At 38.7% G+C, this 15,490-nt stretch overlaps 1 pseudogene; it reads right to left on the bottom strand.

The window, feature by feature from the left end:
• Positions 1–353: 353 nt before the first annotated feature.
• Positions 354–9,188, bottom strand: LOC105502743 (annotated as a pseudogene).
• Between the last annotated feature and the right edge of the window lie 6,302 nt (positions 9,189–15,490).

Below are 15,490 nucleotides of genomic sequence, written 5' to 3'. Positions count from 1 at the left end.
CCAGGCTGGAGGCGTGATCTCAGCTCACTGCAACCTCTGCTGCCCAGGTTTGAGCCATTCTCCTGCCTCAGCCTACCGAGCAGCTGGGATTACAGGTGCCTGCCACCGCACCCAGCTAATTTTTGTAGTTTTAGAGGAGACGGGGTTTCACCATGTTGGCCAGACTGGTCTCTATCTTCTGACCTTGTGATCCGCCTGCCTCGGCCTCCCAAAGTGCTGCGATTACAGGCGTGAGACACCACGCCCAGCCATCATGAATGGGTTTCTTTGCCACAGGAAATCCAAGTGGAAAAGGCAATGGAGATGTGTACGAAAGTTTCTTGAAGGGAAGAAAGATTACACCTTGTATGCATTTACTTTTCTGTCTCTTCTGCCACATCACATTCTTCTCTTGCACTGTCTGATGGCCGTAATGTTAGGTTGTCTCTATAAGCAACTGCATGATAAGGGTGCTGTCTTTGAATCTTCACTCAGTGTATCAAGTTCTTCTACGGCCTCATCAAAAGTGGTTTTAGTCAGTACGCAGGCAAGCTCTGGGTTATTAATGATCTCATAGAAAAGTACAGAAAAATTAAGAGCCAGCCCCAGGTAGGTTGGGTATATGGATTACATCTCTTTACTATATAAAATGCCTCTTAGGAAGCTCCTTGGGAATTATCTATCATTTGTTTCAACCATCACCACATGCAACAAATGTACTGGAAATAATCTTCCTTCATTTTTGATAAAAGGTCGTACTCTCTAGATTAGTTGCATTGGATAGTAAATAGTTATCCAAAAATCGCAGGACAGTAATGAATATGGATCTTAGTTCAGACTTGACTTTCTCCTGATAAATTTTCTGTTGTTTTTTGGTTTGTTTTCTGTTTTTTCTGTGATGTGAAGCTCACTCCCAATAGTTCTTGATCAGCTGTAACTTCTTGTCAGAGGTGTTGGTTTTCTGATCAGTGTTCAAGATACCCTCCAGGTGGGCCTGCAGCCTTCAACGATGTTTTTGTTGCCACAGAGAGTAAGTTGTGCTCTTCCTTGGTCAACTCTGTACCCTGCTAGGAGAGCCCTCAGATTGCAGCTATAATCAATGATAGCAAAACCCTTGAATCCAAAGTATTTGCAAGTACTCAAAGCCCCCCTCAGAATCACCATGAAATCCTCGCCTACCACCTTCATTCTTTTCCACTTAAGTCTGTGTTTCTATAAGTACCAAATTTGTGATAAAGATTTCTTATGCGCCGATCCTTGAGATATTAGAGTTGGAATGAGATTTAGAGATCATTTAAAGTTCAAGTTCAGCTTTTTGTTTACAGTTCTCTGCTGTTTGATGACCCAAATCGATTTCACAGGAAGTCATTTGCTGATTGCCTGGCTTGACCTCTTTCCTGATTCTTCATTTTTCTCTAGTCTACTGGGAATTCTGCCCTGCTCTTATGGTAAAGAAAGGCCTGTGTTTGTAGCCAATGTGGGCTCCCTCAACAGTTGGGCATGACACATTTCTATTCCCTCTGGTAGGTCTCACTTCTCCCCACTATGAGATGGGTTAGCTGCTGGATTTCTGTAGCCTCAAGTTCCCCTCATCTCGTCACACTAGGAACACTGAGACACAAAGAGCTACACAGCTGTCAGCTCATTTGAGCTTAGGGCTTCAGTAGCCTTTCAGAGTTTTCTCAATGACTGCCCTCCAAGTGGTTTCTAAAAAGAAAACACTTTCTCCTTTGTTGAAGGCTTCCTCCTCCTGTCCAATTATGCCTATCTATGGCAGAGACAGGGTGTACCTGGGGACTGTTGGCTCCATAATTTTATTAATGCCCTCTCCCCAGTTCTTTGATATTGACCTTTGACATTTGCTCAGTCTGATGTAAAGTACTTTGCAAAATCAGCTTTCAGGCCGCCCCTTCTGACCAATATCTATCCTCAAATCCAACCTAAATAGGACTTCTGGAGACGTTGCCTCTTGGAGATATTTAAGCAGGGGAATGTTTCTAAGTAGAATATTTGCTGTCTTTCCTGATGCCCACCCTTTCTTTGAAGCTTTCATTCCTCTAAACTGGATAGATTAGAAGTGCTTCAGTCTCATCTCTAGCTTGTATTGTGTCCAGAAGTGAGAGAGTCCTGCATCAGAACACTGCTTCTCTTTTAGGTGACTTCACGTGATGTTCTTTGTGGATGATCATCTTTGTGGATGATGTTGATGAGTTAGTAGCATGAGGTTAGAGCCTTTCTTAGTTTCACTGTATACAATTTCCTTCTATAATTAGCTTCTTTCAGTTCCTTTTAGTGGGTATAGGAATAGGAAAGACTTTTTAAAAGTCTTCCTACGCTTTTCTTTACAGATGAAGAAATTGTGGGATGGAGAGGTAAAATGATCTGGTCAGATTCACACAACCAGAGAGTAGCCGAGCAGAGGACTGAACCTGGGGCTACTGTTTCATTGACAAACACTATTTTCCTATTCTGCTTATTCTGCTTAATAGCCAATATTATATCCTTTTTTTTAAACTGCCTTTCTATTTTAAAATATTTAATTTTTCAGCTGCATTATGCATTCAGTTGATGGACTCACCTCAGAAGTAAATTGTTTAAATCAAGTTTTTAATGGGAAAATGCACTTCTAAATTCAAGTAGTCAATTTCCTTATGAATCTTTCAAACAGCATGTAACTCCTTGCAAAGATTTCAGGATACCAGTTGAACACTATAAAATTTTTATGTAGAAACAAAGTAATTCCAGGCACTTCTGCTGAGGGGACAGTTCATGCAGAACAGGTGAGGGGATTTAGTGGTAACCAGTTGGGTTAGAAGAATGGACAGATGGTCAGCACACAGTCTTGGTTGGTGCAGTGTTCAGATCCATAATTTGGGTCATACATTACTTATCTTAATATGCTCTTTTAATTATGTTCTCCTTACTCCTCTTTTGTTGTAGCACCTACCTTCTGTCAGGAGTGGTATTAAAGTTGCAAACAAATTTTTGTCAGAATATTTGGAACATTAAGTTATATGAATGCTAATTAATAATAACAAAGAAGCCAGGCACGGTGGCTCACTCCTGTAAGCCTGTAATCACAGCACTTTGGGAGGCTGAGGCAGTAGGATCACTTGAGCCCAGGAGTTTGAGACTACCCTGAGCAACATGGAGAAACCCGAAACCCTGTCTCCACAAAAAACGTGAAAATTAGCCAGGTGTGATGGCAAGTGCCTGTAGTCTCAGCTACTCAGGAGGCTAAGGCAGGAGGATCACTTGAGCCTGGGAGGTCAAGGTTGCAGTGAACTGTGGTTGCGCCACTGCACTCCACCCTGGGTGACAGAGCAAGACCCTGTGTCAAAAGATAATGATAACAAAAATAATAATAACGAAGACAAAAATTCCCAAGTTGGAAAACATTTACTTAATGAATTGCTGTGGAAATGAGGGGGGTAAACCCATCTTCAACCACTTCAGAGCTTCCATAAAAATAATAGTAAGAGCTACCATTTATTGAGTGTTTACTTTGTGCCAGCCATTACTCTGAGTATTTTACAAACATGTTATTTAATGAGGTAGGCATAACTTTCCTAGCGAGGAAACACACAACCTTTCCAGAGAGAGATCACACAGCCAGCAGGAAGAAGACCTAAACTTTAAATCCAGGTTGATCCTATGCCAAGGATGAACATTTAACCATCACCGATCCTAAAATGTGATGCTTTCTCATTCCTAAACCTCATGCCCATATGCTTTGTATTCCTTCCAAATGTGTTTCTCAGTCTTCCAGAAAGGTAGAGATTGGCTATTGGAAATCCATGATTTTTTAACTTTCAGAGTAGGACATACATCAGTGCCACTCATTCTCATTCCTTCACTTTCTGTTATTCATGCTTTTCTTATTTCTTATTCATGCTTTTCTTACTTCCCTTATGAGTCTAGATCTGGTTGTTCCATTTCTGCCTGAAAGGCCCTCTCCTAACCCCCTCCATTCCATCTCTCCAGCTGAGCCACTCTCTTCAAGGGAAAGCTTAAATACTACATCCCCCAGCAGAGGTTTCTGGCTAAACATTCCCGAGGCTTCCCTTTCCTTCAGCACTTATTGAGAGTATAGACCTGTGCCTGTCCTTTTCCTGTGTGTATAGTTATAATGTTTCACTTAAACCAGCAATTCATTGAAAATAATTATTATTATATTATTGAGTTTTTTGGGTAAACTCAAAATAGTAGTTTTAGCAAAAACATTTATGATTATTAAAAATAAGTGATGTGTACTTATTCTGTATAAACTGGTTAGAGTTCATATTTTTTTGTTAGTTTATTTGGTGACAGAGTCTTGCTCTGTCGCCCAGGCTGGAGTGCACAATCTCGGCTCACTGCAACCTCTGCCTCCCGGGTTCAAGCAATTCTCCAGCTTCAGCCTACCAAGTATCTGGGACTACAGGCACATGCCGCCACGCCCAGCTATTTTTTTGTATTTTAGTAGAGATGGGATTTCACCGTGTTGTTCAGGCTGGTCTCGAACTCCTCAGCTCAGGCAATCTGCCCGCCTTGGACTCCCAAACTGCTAGGATTACAGGCGTAAGCCACCATATCTGACCTAAAGTTCACATTTTTTAAAAAAATGAGTTGAAATTTAAGGAGAAGGTCAATTAAATAATAGAAACTTCTTTTCCAAGAGTAGTTAGTCATTGCATCAGATAGGAGATTGGACTAGGTAGCTTTTGAGGTTCATTAGAGGCCTATGATTCCACCATCACCCTAGTACCAACTGAGTGGAAGAATGTAGGATAACAGCAGGACCAAGAAGGGTGATTTCAAAAGGCAAAGAGCCATAAATAGTGAGTGAGAGCCAGAGGTTGAAATATGAAACAAAGCAGAGATGGAAAGACAAACAGCCACATTTTAGTCAAAATAGCCAAACTCATGTGAAATCCATAGCACTGAATCTCCAGAATCCAGAAAAATTCATATATTTGTCCGCTTTTGCATTGCTATAAAGAACTACTTGAGACTGGGTAATTTATAATGAAAAGAGGTTTAATTGACCCATGGTTCCATGGGCAGTATAGGAAGCATGGCTGGGGAGGCCTTAGGAAACTTATAATCATGGCAGAAGGCAAACAGGAAGCAGGCATGTCTTATGCAGCTGGAAAAAGAGAATGAGAGAGCAGGGCGAGGGACTACACACTTTTAAACAACCAGATCTCATGAGAACTCACTGACTATCGTGAAAACAGCAAAGGGGAAATCCACCCCCATGATCCCATCACCTCTCACCAAGACCCTCCTCCAACATTGAGGATTACAATTCGACATGAGATTTGGGTGGGGACACAAATTCAAACCATAAAAATCCAATATAATTTTCTTTTTAATCTAGGCAGTCTCATTATTATAAGTTTCCAAATAAGACCCAGGAACACTGAGAGTTTACAGATCCAAGAATCTTTTGAGATTTTTACTTGGTTTGGTTTTGCAGATTAAGAGGTAAGTTCTTATTTTCATTGTTGTTTGCTATTTCACTAGAGAAAACTATGTCAAATAACCCTTATGAATGCAATTCAAAATAAAAAGCTTTGTTGGCAGCAATACGGCAGTGTAGTGTTAACATAGTACCAACACAACAAATCATAGAATCATTCCATTTGGTTCCACAAGCTTTGATGATAGGGCAAATAAAAAAATCTAACTCAAATAATAACAGAAAGGAAAAGGAAGCCCAAGAGAAGAAAAAGCAGATATTAGCTATTAAACAGAGTGTCACAGTGAAGTAAGAGTACTTCATCCTCTCTCTCCCACTGAATGCAACTAAAAACTCTGGATAGAATGCACAGAGTAGTTATCTAAGGACTCTGGAAAGTGTATAGTCAGACAGACTGGGGAAGGAAACCAGAACTTGAAATACTGCCGAACTGGTGGTAAGCTTTCTGTTATCCCTCCTCCAGTATTTCCTGTCCTGGACTCAAAGGCAGTCTGAAATCTGGAACTGCACAATGGGTGCAGAAAGAAAGTACTCCAAGAGGAGTCCTCTATTTTGGTCCACAGAGTGGAAAAGAGGGTCCTTATGGGTCAGAGAGAGTAGAGAAAATTTTCTGGTTTTTTTGCCTCCATTTTTCATTCTCTCTTGTACCAGTCCCATGGCAATCTTGTAACAAGAGAAGCAGCCAAGCTTGTGTCTAAAACTCCAAGAGAATTATTTATTATGATCAAAGGAACTATAGTCTCAAGAATATAAGATTATGTATTTGGATTTCTCTATATCTCTATTTTTCTCCATATATTTCCTCACTGCTTAGCCCCAGATGGAAACGCTGTGCACAGCAGGGCAAGGAATCAAAAGCACTGGATTTCTAGCCAGTGAACCAGGAAGGGGGTATTCTAGGAGCTTGAAAGTATCAAGGTGATTGTGAAAAGAACAGAGCTCAAGAAAATAATCCATAAAATTGTACAAACTTCTGGGCTAATCCTCAAGGTGCACATGCATAAATCTGACCCTGAATAGCATACTAAAGGGTTTGATAACTGAATTACAGGGTAAGCCACTACACAAGTCCAAGACTGGCTATGGGGTGGCCCAGACCTGGAACAAATCCAAATAGCACTGTAAAGATATGAAAATGGAACTGAATTAGAACTGTAGCCCACGGAAGGATAGTAGGAACTTGTAGTCTAAACCTAACTGGGTTGGTTAACTACAAATATTTTTTTGAAAATCTATTTCATAGGATTTAAAGGGTTGATTAACCACAAAAATAAAAAACAATCTATTGCGTATGATTTAAACAGGATTCAGAGTCACATAACTTAGTAGTCAAGATGTTCAATATATAATCCAAAATTACTTAGCACATGAAGAATCAGGCAAATCTCATCATTTCACAAGAGAGAAGACAATTAATAGTTGTTAACTCCAAGATTATATAGATGTTAGAATTCTCAGACAGCTTTTATAACGACACTTCAAGAGATGAGGACAAAAACTTTTTGAAAAAAAATAATGTCAACTTTTATTTTAGATTCAGAGGGTACATATGCAGGCTTGTTACCTAAATATAATGTGTGATATTGAGGTTTGGGATACAATTGGTCATGTCACCCAAGTCCTAAGCATAGTACCCAATAGTTTTTCAACCCTTATCCCCCTCCATCTCTTGCCCCTCTAATAGTCCCTAAGGTCTATGTTGCCATCTTTATGTCCATGAGTACCACTGTTAAGCTTCTACTTATAAATGAGAATATGCAGTAATTGATTTTCTGTTCCTGCATTAATTTGCTTAGGATAATGGCCTCTATCTGTATCCATGTTGCTACAAAGAACATGATTTAATTCTTTTTTATGTCTGCATAGTATCCCATTGTGTACCACATTTTCTTTATCAAATTCATAAACTCCCTCCCTTTAAACCAGTGGAAAGATATAAGGTCTTCAAAGAGGAATAGAAGATATAAAAATAAAACCACATCGAAAACACATTAAATGGAAATTTTAGATATGAAAAACAAAATAAAATTTTAAATTTACTAGATGGCTTCCATAACAGAATGGAGATGACAGAGGAAAAACTCAGTGAATCTGAAGATAGGTGAATTGAAATTACCCTCTCTGAACAAGGTAGAGGAAAAGGTTTTTTTAAAAAATAAACAATACTTCAAGGGCCTGTGAAAGAATATCAAAGTTATACTATTTATATCATTATAATAGGAGAGAAGGGAGGGTATGACACAGAAAACAAATATTTCAATGAAAGTTGAAAACTTCCCAGATTTGGTGAAAGGCATAAAGGTGCGGATAAAGGAAGCTAAGAAAACCTCAAACAAGATGGAACTAAAGAAAATAAAACATAAAAATAAAATAAAAAGTCATGACTAGAGACATCATAATCATGCTGCTGAAAGTAGCCAGAGGAAAAAAGATACATCCAAGTGGAGGATCAGTAAGTTTAATGATTGCATATTTCTCATCAGAAATCATGGAAGCTCGAAGGAAGTAGAATGACATTTTTCAAAGGGGTAAAAGAAGAGAACTGTCAACTCAGAATTCTAAATGAAGTGAAAATATACCTTGGGGATGACAATAAAACAGAGATATTCTCAGATGAAGCAAATTTTATATCATTTTTTGCCAGAGCACCTGCTCTAAAAGGAATACTAAAAGAAGTTCTTCACATGAGAGTACAATGGTACCATACAAAACCTGGAACCTCAGAAATGAAGAAGGGAAAATAGTCCATTATATTTACTTAGTTGTCTACTTTCTCCTCTTCAGTTATTTTTAATATCTATAACAGTCAAAAATAAAAAATATATAGCATTCTCTGATACTCCTGAAACTTTGCCTCATCAGTATCTCAGATCTGGGCAGGCTTATGACTTGCTTGTAACCAGTAGGATGCAGTGGAAGTGACACTATATGACTTCTGAAGCTGAGTCATTAAACGTTATGCAGCTTCTGTCTTTTTGGCTGGAACACTCTGTTTTGTAACCCTGAACTGCCATATGAGAAATCCAAATACCCTAAGGCCTGATGATGTGAGAACACCCAAACTAACTCATGCAGAAAGACCAAACGGAGAAAGTTGGAGGCTATGTGAAGAGAGAGAAATGTCTACACAGCCCACAGCTGCTTTAGTCCTCCCTGTTCCCTGCTCCAATCTGCTCTTACGGTTTCAATCACTGTGAGCCCGCATTAGCATGAGAAACCCTGGTGTTACCCAGGCCTGGACTACATATCATACAAAATCCCCTAGAACCAGGAAAACCTCTAAAACCCAGAAGACACCACTCAAACACATCAGATAAAATAAATATTATTTGGACATGCACCCAAAAATGAGTTTGCTTTCTTGACAAAATGAAATTTTGCAGAGAGTTATCTAATTTCCCAAGAGACCACAAAAATCAAATTAGTTTTTCTTCAAGTAGCACTCATGCCCAGCCCCTGAGAATCCTCATACACAGCAAGCCTACGTTACAGAAATGAAAACATTCATCTTTTAAATATGGTGTGGGAAAGAATAGGAAATAAGGACTCATGGAATTTAAATGCATTTCCCAGTATTAGGGATCAGTTAATGAAAATAAATTGTATGAGAGCAGTAGAATGGGAAGCAATAAGAATGGGAAGTAGTTACAACTCCAACTGATTCTAGTTAATGAGACAAAAACTCTCACCTATCTGTTTGAAAAAGGAAACCAAGAGGATCATGAATGTCCTCTTCTTTGACCATAAAGCAGAGGGAAAGGCCATTTTAAACTTCTCTTCTGGCTCAACAAAGAAATCTGGCAAACATGCCTTTTAAATAGTAGAGATGTCAGTTTGAATACAATTACTAGGGAAACAAGTTACTAAGATAACCAATTAGAATTGCAGACTGCCAGAGGATATAGAGAAACTTCAGAGGACATAGCCCCTCTGAAAAGGCCCCTTTGTGTAAATATCTTTCAAAGAGAGTTTTTAATAACAGAATGGAGAACAAGGTTATACATTTTTACAACTGTCTGTAAACTGAGCAGAATATTAAGACCGGTACTTTTATGAACGTCCTCGATCCATCCCTTTATCAGAAATAACTTTATGCTGCTAAACAGTGTCTGCTTCTCTGCTAGGGAAGAAAGAACTCTCCTCCTCCTCCTCTTTGTCTTTCTGAGATTTCTTATGGGCAGTTGAAGAGAAAGTGGCAGGCCTGAGAAGCCTAAAACTTACTTTTAAAAAAGTGTATTTGTTAGAACATTTGATGGCAAGTGATAGAGACTGTTGAGAAAAGGAGTCAAACTCTGTACAATATTTTAAAGAGATTTATTCTGGGCCAAATATGAGTGACCATGGCTTATGACACAACCCTCAGAAGATCCTGAGATCATGTGCCCAAAGTTGTTAGGGCACAGTTTGGTTTTATACAATTTGGGGAGACATCAATCAAATACATTTAAATACATCAATCAAATACATTTAAAATGTACATTGGTTCGGTTCAGAAGGGAAGGACAACTTGGAGGGTTGCAGGGTGGGGGGCGGGGGTGCTGGGGGGAGCTTCCAGGTTATTGGTAAATTTAAACATTTTCTGGTTGACGGTTGAGTCAGAGAACAGATGATAAAGTCCTATAGGCAGAATGCAAAACCACAACACTCAGGTTGGAGAGATTGTGCTGCAGAATTATCCAGTCATTCTCAGCTTTAACAAGTAAAGGCTTATGTACCTCTGTAATGGGAATGATAAGAGTTTATTTGTCAGGGTTTTCTTTTTATTATATAGAGTAAATACAATGTGATGTGGAAAAACATTTTGTAAAATACAAAAGGGGAGAAAGGCAGGAACTTATATTTAATAAGAATTCACTAAGTGCCAGGCAGTGCAATGTAAAGCCTGTAGCACAGATGTATCTTTCCTCTGGAGGATGAAATAATCCTCTGGAACAGTGAAATAATCTCATAAAGACTTAGCTAAGGAACCCACTCAGGACATCCTCTGTGTTTCCTTTAGGAAGAGTTCCACCCTTTGATCTTCAGACTTGCTATTAAGGGCACTCTCTGCTGTTTGTCTAAATTTAAGTGGTTTCAAAGGACCTTATGTAGCTTTTTATTTTTTTAATGACTTTAGTATAGTTATAATTCAAAACTGTTTTATTCGTTCTTTTTAAGGCGTGACTTTTTAGTTAAATAATTTTATTACTTAATACATCTCTCATGAAAGTAGTTGCCCCAAGAAGAGCCACTGATCACAAGCCCTTCCTAAGACACATCTCCTAAGCAGGCACTAAATGCATCCCTGAATACACTCATGGAGTAAAGACCAATAGTCTGTGCTAACAGGCACTATGTCCTTTCATTCTAAGAAAAGGAAAAGGGAAGGAGGCAAATAGATACTTTCTCAGTATGGAGTCAAAAAAGAAGGGCCATTCAGAATCTGGTTTCAAATGTCATTACATTGCTTCCCATTTGACCCTGGGGAAGTTACTTAACCTCTTTGCATCTTGATTTCTCTTATAAAATCCACGTACTAATACCAAAGAACTGACGTAAGGATTAGTTGATGTAAAATGTGTAAAATTTAGCATGATAACTGACATATACACTCACTCAATAAGCATATATCACTTTATAAGAGCAATCTTTGTGATATATGAACCACAGAAGAGCTATATATCCCTGCTACATTTGTCCAGAGAAAAACTCTACAGGAAATTAAAATAACAACTGCACTTTAATATATTTATATTGCAAAGAGACATATAAAGCCAGTGTAACTATAACCACAATCTTCTAATATCTGTTAGGTTGCAGTTCTTGTAAATGGTATAAAATTTATAAATAGGCCCCTGTTGAGTATAACCACTTATATGCCTAAGAGGTAGAGAACTGAACTCATCATCTTGCCTCACACAAACTGTTTCTTTTTCTGATTATCTGATTTCTATTAATAGTTCACCATTCTCCTAGCAACTCATGCTTGAAACTGTAATTATTTTTGACAAGAGCTTCTCCTTCACCACTGCCTACTGATCTTACTTGTACTCAAAATCTAACTCCATCCATCCCCATTTCTGTGCCTACCCACCTAGTTCAGGCCTCCAACCTGATTTTCTTGCTTCAAGTTTATTTTTTCCCACCAAATTTTTCCTCTGTATAAATCTTAAGCAAACTCTGATATTGAGCCCGTTTTACACCATTACTTCTGCTTCTGCTCAAATATCTCCAGTAGCTCCCTATTGCTTACCAAATAAACATCAAGTATTCAACATATTTTATGAGATGACGCTGCAATTTCTTTCTGGCTTTGTCTTTAATTACTCACTGTATGCGTTCTCCTTGAGCTTCCCTAAGCAATCTCCCTATTATTGTCATATGTTGTCCCATATATTGTCATTTTACCTCCATAATCTGGTATTATTTATTATATTTTGAAAAACTTAAACTCATTTTACCTGTCCAAATAATGTCACCCTTTAAGGCCAAAAGCAAATGCCATCTCTCTGGGAAATGACATAGTAGATTTGCAGAAAATTTTTTTTTTTTTGGATAAACAAATAATGTATGAATAAAAAAATAGTGAATGAAATTAAGTTCTATCCTGAAGGGCCTGTTTGGTAACAAGAGAAGATCAAGAATTAAAATAGAATCATTAAAAGATTCGTGTGAGATTTGATCAAGTAGATACAAAGAGAGGCAAAGAGTCTTTCTTTGATGACAAGAATGAATGGTTAGACACGGGAAACTGAACTAGAACTGAGAATGCAATATGATGGTCATGATTATCAGCAAGCAGAAAAGGCCAATGAGAGAGGTGTCAAAGCCAAGATTGGTGAAAACAGCACAGACTCTTCTCAGAGGGGCAAGTTGTGTGAAAAGTGGATAGATACCACATAGGACTCAGAGTTTTCTCTTGACCATGGTTCACAAAATGTGGTCTGTGGACCCCAGGGAATTTCAGGAAAGATGCTTTCAAGTATATACAAGATCAAAACTATTTTTACAATACTACTAGACATTACTTGGCTTTCTCACTGAGTTGACATTTGCACTATGAAACAAAGGCAATGGTGGGTAAAATCGCTGGTGCTTTAACAGAAATGAAGGCAGCAGTACCACAAGTGTACTAACAGACATTGCATTCTTTACTTTTATATCCGAGAAAAGCAAGACAGTTTTCCATTTTCATTTAATAATATTCTTGATAGAATAGCACGATTAATTTTATTAAATCTCAACCCTTGATTATGTATTTTTTAAAATTCTGTGACAAAATGCATAATGTATTCCTGTTGCATACCAAAGTTCTAAGGTTATCTCAATGAAAATGATTTTTGTGCTTGAATTGTGAGTTAAACAAGCCACTATTTTACCTGGAAAATTATCTTTACTTGAAAGAATGACAGACATATAAACTATAGTTATTCAGACTTAGGTATGTGTCAGAACTTCTCTCAAAAATAAGTGAGCCCGTCACTTCAAGGAAAACAACGCACAGCGTTTGTTGCCAGTGATAACATTTGAGCTTTCAAACAAAATGTATAATTTTTTAAAACTCATATCTACCTCTGTGAATTTGGCAGCTTCTTGATTCTTCAGAAATTTTCTGATGAGATCAGTGGTGACAATAATACATGTGATTTTTGGGGTATTTCAACATGAAATGTGTCAGCACTTGGAAGATATGCATAATTCAATGAAGCACTATTTTCCAAATGATTAAATGCATGATGTTGCAAAATAGCACATGGAATCTTAATTACAGAAAGGTCAGCTCAATCTGTTGGTGCTATGTTGGTGCTAACTCCAAATGGACTGCTGCTATACAACCACCCTCCTTAAGGGTATTCCTGAAGGGAAATTCTCCCAACTGCAGATCTGTAAGCAGTGTACCTGATCAATTACTTTCTATAAAGGAAGAAAAGGCCTGATGTATAGATGTACATGGACCTTTGAATGATGGCAGTTGGCTTGTTGGTTAGTCAGAAGGGCCTAGAGGAGAAAGACTGGAAAATGGGATATAAAAATGTCCAAGGAATAAAGGTATGGGTAGACCACTGGAGTAGGCTCAAAGTGTACAGAAATTTGTGTGCTATATCAATGCCTATCAGAGAGCCTATACTGCAGAGAAAGCACTAAACAATCAAGTAGAGAGGACTTGTCTAGTAGAAATCATTCAGCCTCTCTTCTCAGCAATATCTGTGTTTACACAAAGGGCCCATGATAATTGCATGACCATGGTGGCAGGGATAAAGGCTGTGAATGATCCAATAGCATGAACTCTCTGTCTCCTGGGCTACTGCCACACTGTCCAGTCTATTAGCAGCAAAGATAAATGCTAAGTCTTCATTATGGCACCATCTCTTAAGAAGGCCAGTCAGCCATTCAGTGGGAAGCTGATTATATTGGACTCTTTCAATCCTGGAGGGGATAGCAAATTGTACTTATCAGAATTGCTACCTATTATGGGTATGCATTTTTCTTCACTGTTATAGGTGCCTTTGCCAACACCACCCACCATACAAGAACTTGCAGAATACCTGATTTACTGGCACTGATTTCTACCTATTTTTTTTATATCAAAGGGCCCATTTTATGATAAAGTAGGTGTAATAATGGGGCATAAACATGAAATTGGCCATCCTAATGGAACAATGAAATAATCTAATAAAGACTTAGCTAAGGAACCAACTCAGGACTAATACTTCAAAGGGATAGAGTATTGTTCTCAAGAATAAGATAGGTGCATTAAATGTATAGCTGATGGCTGGGCACAGTGGCTCATGCCTGTAATTCTAGCACTTTGGGAGGCCAAGGCAGGCAGATCATCTGAGGTCAGGAGTTCGAGACCAGCCTGGCCAACATTGGCGAAACCTCGTCTCTACTAAAAATACAAAAATTAGCTGGGTGTGGTGGTGTGTGCTTGTAGTCCCAGCTACCCAGGAGGCTGAGGCAGGAGAATTGCTGGAACCCAGGAGGCGGAGGCTGCAGTGAGCCGAGATTGCGCCACTCCAGCGCAAGATCACTCCAGCCTAAGTGACAGAGCGAGACTCCATCTCAAAAATAATAATAAAAAAAAGTATAGCTGATTTATAGTGGTGTGTTTCCAATAGCCAGAATATACAGGTCCAGGAACCAAAGGGTGGATATAGGAATGGCTGTCACCAATACTCCCATTGACCCCTTTGCAGAATTTGGGCTTCCTATCTGTGCATTCTTAGGCTTTTCAGGATTAGAAGCACTTGTTTGGTATGAAGGGGACTACTGTGAGGGCACACATGAAGTCTCCACTGAACTGGAAACTATAACTACCACATGGTCATTTTAGATAACTTGTGTCAGTGGCCCATCAATGAAAACACTTACTATCTTGGTGGTGATAACTGACCTTGATTACCCATATGAAATAGAGTTGCTGCTACCCAATGAAGACAGGAAGTCTGATGCATGGAACACATAGGATTCACTGAGTTATCTCTTGGTGCTCCATGTCTGGTGATAAGTATAAATGGGGTAATTGTAAAAACTAAGACTCACTGAAAGAGCGACAGTTAGAGTTCAGACCTTTCAGAGATGATGATCTGGTTGCCCCCACCCAGTCAAGCAACACAGACTCCCTGAAATGCTAGCCAGGATGGGACAAACTAGAATAATCTTTTTCACATCCATTCAGCCTACCTTTTATACCAACTATTGCTATGGCAACCAGTTTTGTGCAACTGTACCACATATTTATCATTTCCTTTTTTTTTTTTTTAAGACTGCTTTGCTATTTTGTTGTTCTTTTTTTATTATTATACTTTATGTTCTAGGGTACATGTGCACAATGTGCAGGTTTGTTACATATGTATACATGTGCTATGTTGGTGTGCTGCACCCATTAACTCATCATTTACATTAGGTATATCTCCTAATCCTATCCCTCCCCTACCCCATCCCACAACAGGCCCCAGTGTGTGATGTTCCCCTTCTTGTGTCCAAGTGTTCTCATTGTTCAGTTCCCACCTATAAGTGAGAACATTCAGTGTTTGGTTTTCTGTTCTTGTGATAGTTTGCTGAGAA

The sequence above is a fragment of the Colobus angolensis genome, unplaced genomic scaffold (assembly GCF_000951035.1).
Source record: "Colobus angolensis palliatus isolate OR3802 unplaced genomic scaffold, Cang.pa_1.0 Scaffold80, whole genome shotgun sequence".
In the NCBI taxonomy this organism is placed as follows: domain Eukaryota; kingdom Metazoa; phylum Chordata; class Mammalia; order Primates; family Cercopithecidae; genus Colobus; species Colobus angolensis.
The sequence above is the reverse complement of the archived record's forward strand: the minus strand, read 5'-3'. Positions and strand labels throughout refer to the sequence as shown.